At 47.4% G+C, this 10,588-nt stretch overlaps 1 protein-coding gene across 2 annotated transcripts in view; it reads left to right on the top strand.

Annotated features, from left to right (window-relative positions):
- LOC138643274 (epiplakin-like) overlaps positions 1–10,588 on the top strand; it is an 87,839-nt gene that overhangs the window by 57,393 nt on the left and 19,858 nt on the right. The window lies entirely within an intron of this gene.

Genomic DNA, 10,588 nt, shown 5'->3' on the forward strand with positions numbered 1-10,588 from the left:
TTTATTACTGATATTTTATTACATTCTAGTAACCCTTTCACTGCTATTCTTTTGTCTATGTAGTTTGGCATTTTACATAATTTTAGAACAGTGTACTTAATAGGAACTCAACGCAAATGCACATTCCTACTGTACAGTTTCTGGATGTGGTTCTGTACACATTAAGCCATTTATATTTATGAATTTTGTAGATGATGAATGAGGGGCTAGGAGAACAAGAACACAGGGGGCTGGAGGTAGAGGAGTCTGGGGGAGGATGAAGAGGAGGACAGAGGGGCGTGGAGGAGGAAGAAGAGGAGGTCAGAGGGGCGTGGAGGAGGAAGAAGAGGAGGTCAGAGGGGCGTGGAGGAGGAAGAAGAGGAGGACAGAGGGGCGTGGAGGAGGAAGAAGAGGAGGTCAGAGGGGCGTTGAGGAAAAAGAAGAAGACAGAGGGGCGTTGAGGAGGAAGAAGAGGACGACAGAGGGGCGTGGAGGAGGAAGAAGATGAGGTTAGAGGGGAGTGGAGGAGGAAGAAGAGGAGGTCAGAGGGGAGTGGAGGAGGAAGAAGAGGACAGAGGGGCGTGGAGGAGGAAGAAGAGGTCAGAGGGGCGTGGAGGAGGAAGAAGAGGAGGACAGGGGGTGGAGGACGAAGAAAAGGAGGTCAGAGGGGCGTGGAGGAGGAAGAAGGTCATCAGAGGGGCGTGGAGGAGGACAGGGTCGTGGAGGAGGAAGAAGAGGAGGACAGGGGGGTGGAGGAGGAAGAAGAGGACAGAGGGGCGTGGAAGAGGAAGAAGAGGAGGACAGAGGGGCGTGGAGGAGGAAGAAGAGGAGGTCAGAGGGGCGTGGAGGAGGAAGAAGAGGAGGACAGAGCGGGTGGAGGACGAAGAAGAGGAGGTCAGAGGGGCATGGAGGAGGACGAAGAGGAGGACAGAGGGGCATGGAGGAGGAAGAAGAGGAGGACAGAGGGGCGTGGAGGAGGAAGAGGAGGACAGAGGGGCGTGGAGGAGGAAGAAGAGGAGGACAGAGGGGCGTGGAGGAGGAAGAAGAGGAGGACAGAGGGGCGTGGAGGAGGAAGAAGAGGAGGACAGAGGATTCTGAAAGAGGAGGACAGAGGGGTCTGGAAGAGGAGGAGGACCGAGGGGTCTGGAAGAGGAGGAGGACCGAGGGGTCTGGCAATGGCTTATTCTTCTTTACCAACTGAAAATAAAATGTTGAGTTACATTTTCTTTTTATTAGTAAAATACCTGTCAGCTAAAGTAACCCAGTGATGGTTTGCAGCGGGGGGCGGTTCACCAGGCCGCCGGTGTTCCCAGGAACGCACACATTTTTGCCAAGTACAACATCTTAATTAAAGGATCATGTTGTATCTGGTCTTGCAGAAAAAAGATATTCCAAGGAAAAACCATGATTACATGACCCAGATCTGGTTCCTAGGTATCCGCATGTTCTTAATTGCTGCTTAATGATTAACGTTAATATGTAGGGAGATCTGCAGATAAATAGAGACAGACCGGCGTATGTGATCTTGTGGATCTGCGCCAAATCCTCTGAAAACATCGTAAGCGCGAGTCTGCAGGAGGCGACAAGCTTCACTGATTACCTCTCTCCCACATAAGGTTCAACTGTAAGTAAAGCAAGTAACAGAAAGAAGTGTCACCGTCCTTAAATTCCAGCCCATCACACCGCCCTTACACCCCATCACGCCGACCTTACACCCCATCACGCCGACCTTACACCCCATCACGCCGACCTTACACCCCATCACGCCGACCTTACACCCCATCACGCCGACCTTACACCCCATCACGCCGACCTTACACCCCATCACGCTGCCCTTACGCTCCCTCATGCCGACCTTGTGCCCCTTCACGCCATCGTTTTGCTCCCTCATGCCGCCTGTTGTGGATTCTGTTTTTGGGCTCCCTCTGGTGGTTACAGATGGTACTGGGTGACTTGTGTTCTCTGCGGTCTCTGGTGTCCACCTGTTCTATCAGGATATGGGAGTTTCCTATTTAACCTGGCTTTCTTGTCATTTCCTCGCCGGCGATCAATGTAATCAGTGTGTCTTGTTACCTCTGCTTTCCGCTTCTGTAATCATCAGGACAAGCTAAGTTTTTGATTTTCCTGCTCCACGTTTTGCTTTATTTTTGTTTTAGTCCAGCTTGCAGTTATGTGATTCCTTGTTGCTGGTTGCTCTAGTGGGCTGATATTACTCCTCATGTTCCATGAGTTGGCACATGAGTTCAGGTAATTTCAGGATGGTTTTTTGTAGGGTTTTTCGCTGACCGCGCAGTTCACTTTTGTATCCTCTGCTATCTAGTTTTAGCGGGCATCATTTTGCTGAATCTGTTTTCATTACTACGTATGTGCTTTCCTCTCATTTCACCGTCATTACATGTGGGGGGCTGCTATTTCTGTGGGGTGTTTCTCTGGAGGCAAGAGAGGTCTTTGTTTCTTCTAATAGGGGAAGCTAGTCCTTCGGCTGGCGCGAGATGTCTAGAATCATCGTAGGCACGTTCCCCGGCTACTGCTAGTGTTGTGAATTAGGTTCAGGATCACGGTCAGCTCAGTTTCCATCACCCTAGAGCTTGTTCTGTTTTTTGTGTGCTTGTCCTTTTGTGATCCCCTGCCATTGGGATCATGACAGTATCGCCAGCCCAAAAGTGGTAATCGTATTGGCTGAAGTAGGAGGAAAAGTAGTCTGAGGAAGTTTTTTTTTTTTTTTTTTCCTTCCCTCAGAGTTTGCTGCCTAGCCTTAATTGCAGCCTGGCTGCGTCTTACCTCCTCTTAATTCTTGAATGGCTCTGACCTCAGCTGTTTATCATGGACGTCCAGAGTTTGGCTTCCAGCCTGAATAATCTTGCTGCTAAGGTTCAAAATATACAAGATTTTGTTGTACATGCACCTATGTCTGAACCTAGAATTCCTATCCCAGAGTTTTTTTCTGGAGATAGATCTAGTTTTCTGAATTTTAGGAACAATTGCAAGTTGTTTCTTTCTTTGAAATCTCGCTCCTCTGGAGACCCTGCTCAGCAAGTCAAAATTGTAATATCTTTCCTGCGGGGTGACCCTCAGAATTGGGCATTTGCATTGGCACCAGGGGATCCTGCGTTGCTCAATGTGGATGCGTTTTTTCTGGCATTGGGTTTGCTCTATGAGGAACCTAACCTAGAGATTCAGGCTGAAAAAGCTTTATTGGCTCTCTCTCAGGGGCAAGATGAAGCAGAAATATATTGTCAGAAATTTCGGAAATGGTCGGTGCTTACTCAGTGGAATGAGTGCGCCCTGGCTGCAAAGTTCAGAGATGGCCTTTCTGAGGCCATTAAAGATGTTATGGTGGGGTTCCCTGCGCCTACAGGTCTGAATGAGTCTATGACTATGGCTATTCAGATTGATCGGCGTTTACGGGAGCGCAAACCTGTGCACCATTTGGCGGTGTCTTCTGAACAGGCACCTGAGACAATGCAATGTGATAGAATTCAGTCCAGAAGTGAACGGCAAAACTATAGGCGGAAAAATGGGTTGTGTTTTTATTGTGGTGATTCAGCTCCTGTTATATCAGCATGCTCTAAACGCACAAAAAAGGTTGATAAGTCTGTTGCCATTAGTACTTTACAGTCTAAGTTCATTCTGTCTGTGACTCTGATTTGTTCATTATCAGCCATTTCCGTCGATGCCTATGTGGATTCAGGCGCTGCCCTGAGTCTTATGGATTGGTCATTTGCCAACCGCTGTGGGTTTAGTCTGGAGCCTCTGGAAGTCCCTATTCCTTTGAAAGGAATTGACTCTACACCTTTGGCTATGAATAAACCTCAGTACTGGACACAGGTGACCATGCGTATGACTCCCGTTCATCAGGAGGTGATTCGCTTCCTGGTACTGTATAATTTACATGATGTCTCAGTGCTTGGTCTGCCATGGTTACAAACTCATAATCCAGTCTTGGACTGGAAGGCGATGTCTGTGTTAAGCTGGGGATGTCAGGGGGTTCATGATGATGCACCTCCGATTTCTATCGCTTCATCTACTCCTTCTGAGGTTCCTGTATTTTTGTCTGATTATCGGGATGTTTTTGAGGAGCCTAAGCTCAATTCGCTTCCTCCTCACAGGGATTGCGATTGTACTATAGATTTGATTCCTGGCAGTAAATTTCCTAAAGGTCGTTTGTTCAATCTGTCAGTGCCAGAGCATACTGCTATGCGGGATTATGTTAAGGAGTCCTTGGAAAAGGGACATATCCGTCCATCTTCATCTCCTTTGGGAGCAGGTTTTTTTTTCGTGGCCAAAAAAGATGGTTCCTTGAGGCCTTGTATAGATTACCGTCAATTGAATAAGATTACGGTCAAATATCAGTATCCTTTGCCATTGTTGACTGATTTGTTCGCTCGCATTAAGGGGGCTAAATGGTTCACTAAGATTGATCTTCGGGGTGCGTATAATCTTGTGCGGATTAAGCAGGGTGATGAGTGGAAAACCGCATTTAATACGCCTGAGGGCCATTTTGAGTATTTGGTGATGCCTTTTGGACTTTCTAATGCTCCTTCTGTCTTCCAGTCCTTTATGCACGATATTTTCCGTGAATATCTGGATAAATTTATGATTGTGTATTTGGATGATGTTTTGGTTTTTTCTGATGACTGGGAGTCCCATGTTCAGCAGGTCAGGAAGGTGTTTCAGGTCCTGCGGGCCAATTCTTTGTTTGTAAAAGGTTCAAAGTGTCTCTTTGGAGTCCAGAAGATTTCTTTTTTGGGGTATATTTTTTCCCCTTCTACTATTGAGATGGATCCCGTCAAGGTTCAAGCTATTTGTGACTGGACGCAGCCTACATCTCTTAAGAGTCTACAGAAGTTCTTGGGCTTTGCTAATTTTTATCGTCGTTTCATAACTAATTTTTCTAGTGTTGTTAAGCCTTTGACGGATCTGACTAAGAAGGGTGCTGATGTTGCTGATTGGTCTCCTGCGGCTGTGGAGGCCTTTCAGGAACTTAAGCGCCGGTTTTCTTCTGCTCCTGTGTTGCGTCAGCCAGATGTTTCGCTTCCTTTTCAGGTTGAGGTTGATGCTTCTGAGATTGGAGCGGGGGCGGTTTTGTCACAGAGAAGCTCCGATTGCTCGGTGATGAAGCCATGTGCGTTCTTTTCTAGAAAATTTTCGCCCGCTGAACGGAATTATGATGTTGGTAATCGGGAGCTTTTGGTCATGAAGTGGGCATTTGAGGAGTGGCGTCATTGGCTTGAGGGTGCTAGACATCGTGTGGTGGTCTTGACTGATCACAAAAATCTGATTTACCTTGAGTCTGCCAAGCGTCTGAATCCTAGACAGGCTCGTTGGTCACTGTTTTTCTCCCGTTTCGATTTTGTGGTTTCATACCTGCCAGGTTCAAAGAATGTGAAGGCGGATGCTCTTTCTAGGAGTTTTGTGCCTGATTCCCCTGGAAATTCTGAGCCCACTGGTATCCTTAGGGATGGGGTGATTTTGTCGGCTGTCTTCCCAGACTTGCGACGTGCTTTGCAGGAGTTTCAGGCGGATAAACCTGATCGTTGTCCGCCTGAAAGACTGTTTGTTCCGGATAATTGGACCAGTAGAGTCATCTCCGAGGTCCATTCTTCTGCGTTGGCAGGTCATCCTGGAATATTTGGTACTAGAGACTTGGTGGCCAGGTCTTTTTGGTGGCCTTCCTTGTCGAGGGATGTGCGTTCTTTTGTGCAGTCTTGTGAAGTTTGCGCTCGGGCTAAGCCTTGCTGTTCTCGGGCCAGTGGATTGTTGTCACCTTTGCCTATCCCGAAGAGGCCTTGGACGCACATTTCCATGGACTTTATTTCGGATCTCCCTGTCTCAAAAAATGTCCGTCATCTGGGTTGTGTGTGACCGCTTTTCTAAGATGGTTCATCTGGTCCCCTTGCCTAAGTTACCCTCCTCCTCTGAGTTGGTCCCTCTGTTTTTTCAGAACGTGGTTCGTTTGCATGGGATTCCGGAGAACATTGTTTCTGACAGGGGATCCCAGTTTGTGTCTAGATTTTGGCGGACGTTCTGTGCTAAGATGGGCATTGATTTGTCCTTTTCGTCTGCATTCCATCCTCAGACGAATGCCAAGACGGAACGAACTAATCAGACCTTGGAAACTTATTTAAGGTGTTTTGTTTCTGCTGATCAAGATGACTGGGTTACCTTTTTGCCGCTTGCCGAATTTGCCCTTAATAATCGGGCTAGTTCTGCTACCTTGGTTTCTCATTTCTTTTGTAATTCGGGGTTTCATCCTCGTTTTTCCTCTGGTCAGGTGGAGCCTTCTGATTGTCCTGGAGTGGACATGGTGGTGGATAGGTTGCATCAGATTTGGAGTCATGTGGTGGACAATTTGAAGTTGTCCCAGGAGAGGGCTCAGCAGTTTGCTAATCGCCGTCGCCGCGTGGGTCCTCGACTTCGTGTTGGGGACTTGGTGTGGTTGTCTTCTCGTTTTGTTCCTATGAAGGTCTCTTCTCCTAAGTTCAAGCCTCGGTTTATCGGTCCCTATAGGATCTTGGAAATTCTTAACCCTGTGTCGTTTCGTTTGGATCTCCCGGCATCGTTTGCTATTCATAATGTGTTCCATCGGTCGTTGTTGCGGAAGTATGAGGTACCTGTTGTTCCTTCGCTTGAGCCTCCTGCTCCAGTGCTGGTGGAGGGAGAATTGGAGTATGTTGTGGAGAAGATCTTGGATTCTCGTGTTTCCAGACGGAAACTTCAGTATTTGGTCAAGTGGAAGGGTTATGGTCAGGAGGATAATTCTTGGGTGGTTGCCTCTGATGTTCATGCTGCTGATTTGGTCCGTGCATTTCATAGGGCTCATCCTGGTCGCCCTGGTGGTTCTCGTGAGGGTTCGGTGACCCCTCCTCAAGGGGGGGGTACTGTTGTGGATTCTGTTTTTGGGCTCCCTCTGGTGGTTACAGATGGTACTGGGTGACTTGTGTTCTCTGCGGTCTCTGGTGTCCACCTGTCCTATCAGGATATGGGAGTTTCCTATTTAACCTGGCTTTCTTGTCATTTCCTCGCCGGCGATCAATGTAATCAGTGTGTCTTGTTACCTCTGCTTTCCGCTTCTGTAATCATCAGGACAAGCTAAGTTTTTGATTTTCCTGCTCCACGTTTTGCTTTATTTTTGTTTTAGTCCAGCTTGCAGTTATGTGATTCCTTGTTGCTGGTTGCTCTAGTGGGCTGATATTACTCCTCATGTTCCATGAGTTGGCACATGAGTTCAGGTAATTTCAGGATGGTTTTTTGTAGGGTTTTTCGCTGACCGCGCAGTTCACTTTTGTATCCTCTGATATCTAGTTTTAGCGGGCCTCATTTTGCTGAATCTGTTTTCATTACTACGTATGTGCTTTCCTCTCATTTCACCGTCATTACATGTGGGGGGGCTGCTATTTCTGTGGGGTGTTTCTCTGGAGGCAAGAGAGGTCTTTGTTTCTTCTAATAGGGGAAGCTAGTCCTTCGGCTGGCGCGAGACGTCTAGAATCATCGTAGGCACGTTCCCCGGCTACTGCTAGTGTTGTGAATTAGGTTCAGGATCGCGGTCAGCTCAGTTTCCATCACCCTAGAGCTTGTTCTGTTTTTTGTGTGCTTGTCCTTTTGTGATCCCCTGCCATTGGGATCATGACAGCCGCCCTTACGCCCCTTCACCCTGTCCTTACGCCCCACCTCACGCCGCCCTTACGCCCCACATCATGCCACACCTACTTCGCACTGGACGGTCACCCCTAATAACATCTACTATATAATCGTCTAAGGGTCACTTCCGTCTGTTTGTCTGTCCGGAAATCCCGCGTCGCTGATTGGTCGCGGCCCGGAGGCCGTGACCAATCAGCAACGGGCACAGTCCGGCCGCAAATTCTCCCCTTCCTACTCTCAGTCAGTGCCCCCTCCAGTCAGTGCTCACACAGGGTTAATGGCTGCGTTACATGTGTTATGCCGTGGTGTAACGCAGTCCGTTACCGCTGCTATTAACCCTGTGACCAACTTTTTACTATTCATGCGGCCTATGCAGCGTCAATAGTAAAAAGATCTAATGTTAAAGATAAGAAAAAAATATAAATAATCATTATATTCTCACCTTCTGTCGCCTTTCCCGCTCCTCGCGATGCTCCGGTCCCATGAATGCATTGCGGTCTCGTGAGGTGATGTAGTGGTCTCGTGAGACCGCTACGTCATCATCTTGCGAGACCGCAATGCATTCATGGGACCGGAGCATCGCGAGGAGCGTCGGTAAACGCCTGGGCTGGATCCAGGGGCCGACGGAAGGTGAGTATATAACTATTTTTTATTTTAATTCTATTTTGACAGGGATATGGTGCCCACATTGCTATATACTACGTGGGCGGTGTTATATACTGTGTGGGCGGTGTTATATACAGTACTGCGTGGGCTGTTATATACTGCGTGGGCTGTGTTATATACTACGTGGGCTATATTATATACTACGTGGGCTGTGCTTTATACTACGTGGGCTGTGCTTTATACTACGTGGGCTATATTATATACTACGTGGGCTGTGTTATATGCTATGTGGGCTGTGTTATATGCTATGTGGGCTGTCATATGCTACGTGGGCTGTTATATACTACGTGGGCTGTGTTATACGCTACGTGGGCTGTGTTATACTACGTGGGTTGTGTTATATGCTACGTGGGCTGTTATATACGCTACGTGGGCTGTTCTATACTACGTGGGCTGTGCTATATACTACGTGGCTGTGTTATATACTACGTGGGCTGTGTTATATACTACGTGGGCTGTGTTATATGCTACATGGCTGTGTTATATTTCTCTGCTGTATCTGTGCATCATGAATCGTGGTATTTGTTACAGAGGGGGCCCACTGAGACTCTTTCGCCCGGGGCCCTCAAAAACCTGGAGCCGGCCCTGACTTCACTGATTGTTCGCGGCCGGACTGCGCCTGTAGCTGATTGGTCACGCCCGGCCGCGAACAATCAGCTACAGGCGCAGTCCGGCCGCGAATTGGTGCGGAAGTTGAACCACACTTCGCTATTTGTTCACGCCCGGCCGGCCGAATCCTGTGTATAAATTGCATTATTCTGAAAACATCATAAATAAACTACATACATATTCTAGAATACCCGATGCGTTAGATTCGGGCCGCCATCTAGTTATAATAAATTGTCCCCATAAGTGAAAGCGATCCGTAACCTCCTCATCAGACTGCAGCGCCCTCTGCTGGACACAACCGGTTCCGCAGTATTACCCTTCGTTCCGTTATCTGCCACCTCTTCCTATAATAATCATTTTATTTATATAGCGCCAACCTATTCCTCAGCGCTGTACAGTAGAGGGGACTTGTAGAGACAATAAACACATTGCAGAATAGCTACAATCACATAAATCAGCAGATGCAGGAGCAGTGAGGGTCCGGCCGCTCGCAGCTGCAATCTATGAGGAACATACACAAAACACCTGGAGAGAATAATCCAAAAAGACAAGGACTTACAAAGGTTTATTATTATTATTAACTTGCAAAAAGGCAGAAAATCCGCAGGATCGTATTATGGCAACAAGTGTTTGTGCAGAGAAGGGGATTAGTGAGAGCAGAAATCCGGGGGTCCTGGATATGAAATCTATATACTGAGGTGGGCACTGCAGGCCGTGTGCACACGTCCAGGATTTCTTGCTAAAATTTCCTGAGCAAAACAGGACATTGTCTACAAGAAATCCGCATGCGTTTTTGGTGCGTTTTTTTTTGCAGATTTTTCCGAAGGTTCCCAATGCAATAATATAGTGGAAAATCTGCAAAAAAATCCGCAAAATTAATGAACATGCTGCTTTTTTTTTTTTTTTACCGCAATGCGTTTTTGTAGCGGAAAGACAATAATCAAAAAGCACGGTTTATATATTGAGGCTGAGAGCATGTTAAAGTCAAGCTCTCCCACTATATAATAATCATATAATTACTAAGGTGGCGTACTCCCAACAATACCTTTAAGACAGAAAGAGAAAGAGTAGCAAAAAGACCACCAAATAATAAAATAAATGTCTGTCACGGAAATCAAACTCGCTGATTGGTTGCGGCAAAACAGCCACGACCAATCAGCGACGAGCACAGTCCGGTGCCAAAATGGCCGCTCCTTCCTCCCTCCAGTCAAGCGGCAGGTTCCGGTGGCAAGGATGGTATGGGAGAAGGACCTGCCATGACGTCACTGTCATGTGACCGCGACATCATCACAGGTCCTGCGCTCATACCAACCCTGGGACCGGAAGCTGCCGCCTGCACCGCACACAGGGCCAGGACTTCAAGGGGCTTTCAAAGGGTGAGTATATGTTTATTTTTTATTTTAAGTCTGTATACTACGTGGCTCTGTGCTGTATACTACGTAGCTGGGCAATATACTACGTGGCTGGGCAATATACTACGTGGCTGGGCAATATACTATGTGGCTGGGCAATATACTACGTGGCTGGGCAATATACTACGTGGCTGGGCAATATACTACTTGGCTGGGCAATATACTACATGGCTGGCCAATATACTACGTGGCTGGCCAATATACTACATGGCTGGGCAATATACTACGTGTTTGATTGTGTCTGATTATTTAATAAAAGCTACTTATTTATTTTATTATTT

The sequence above is a fragment of the Ranitomeya imitator genome, chromosome 6, assembly GCF_032444005.1.
Source record: "Ranitomeya imitator isolate aRanImi1 chromosome 6, aRanImi1.pri, whole genome shotgun sequence".
NCBI classification, from domain to species: domain Eukaryota; kingdom Metazoa; phylum Chordata; class Amphibia; order Anura; family Dendrobatidae; genus Ranitomeya; species Ranitomeya imitator.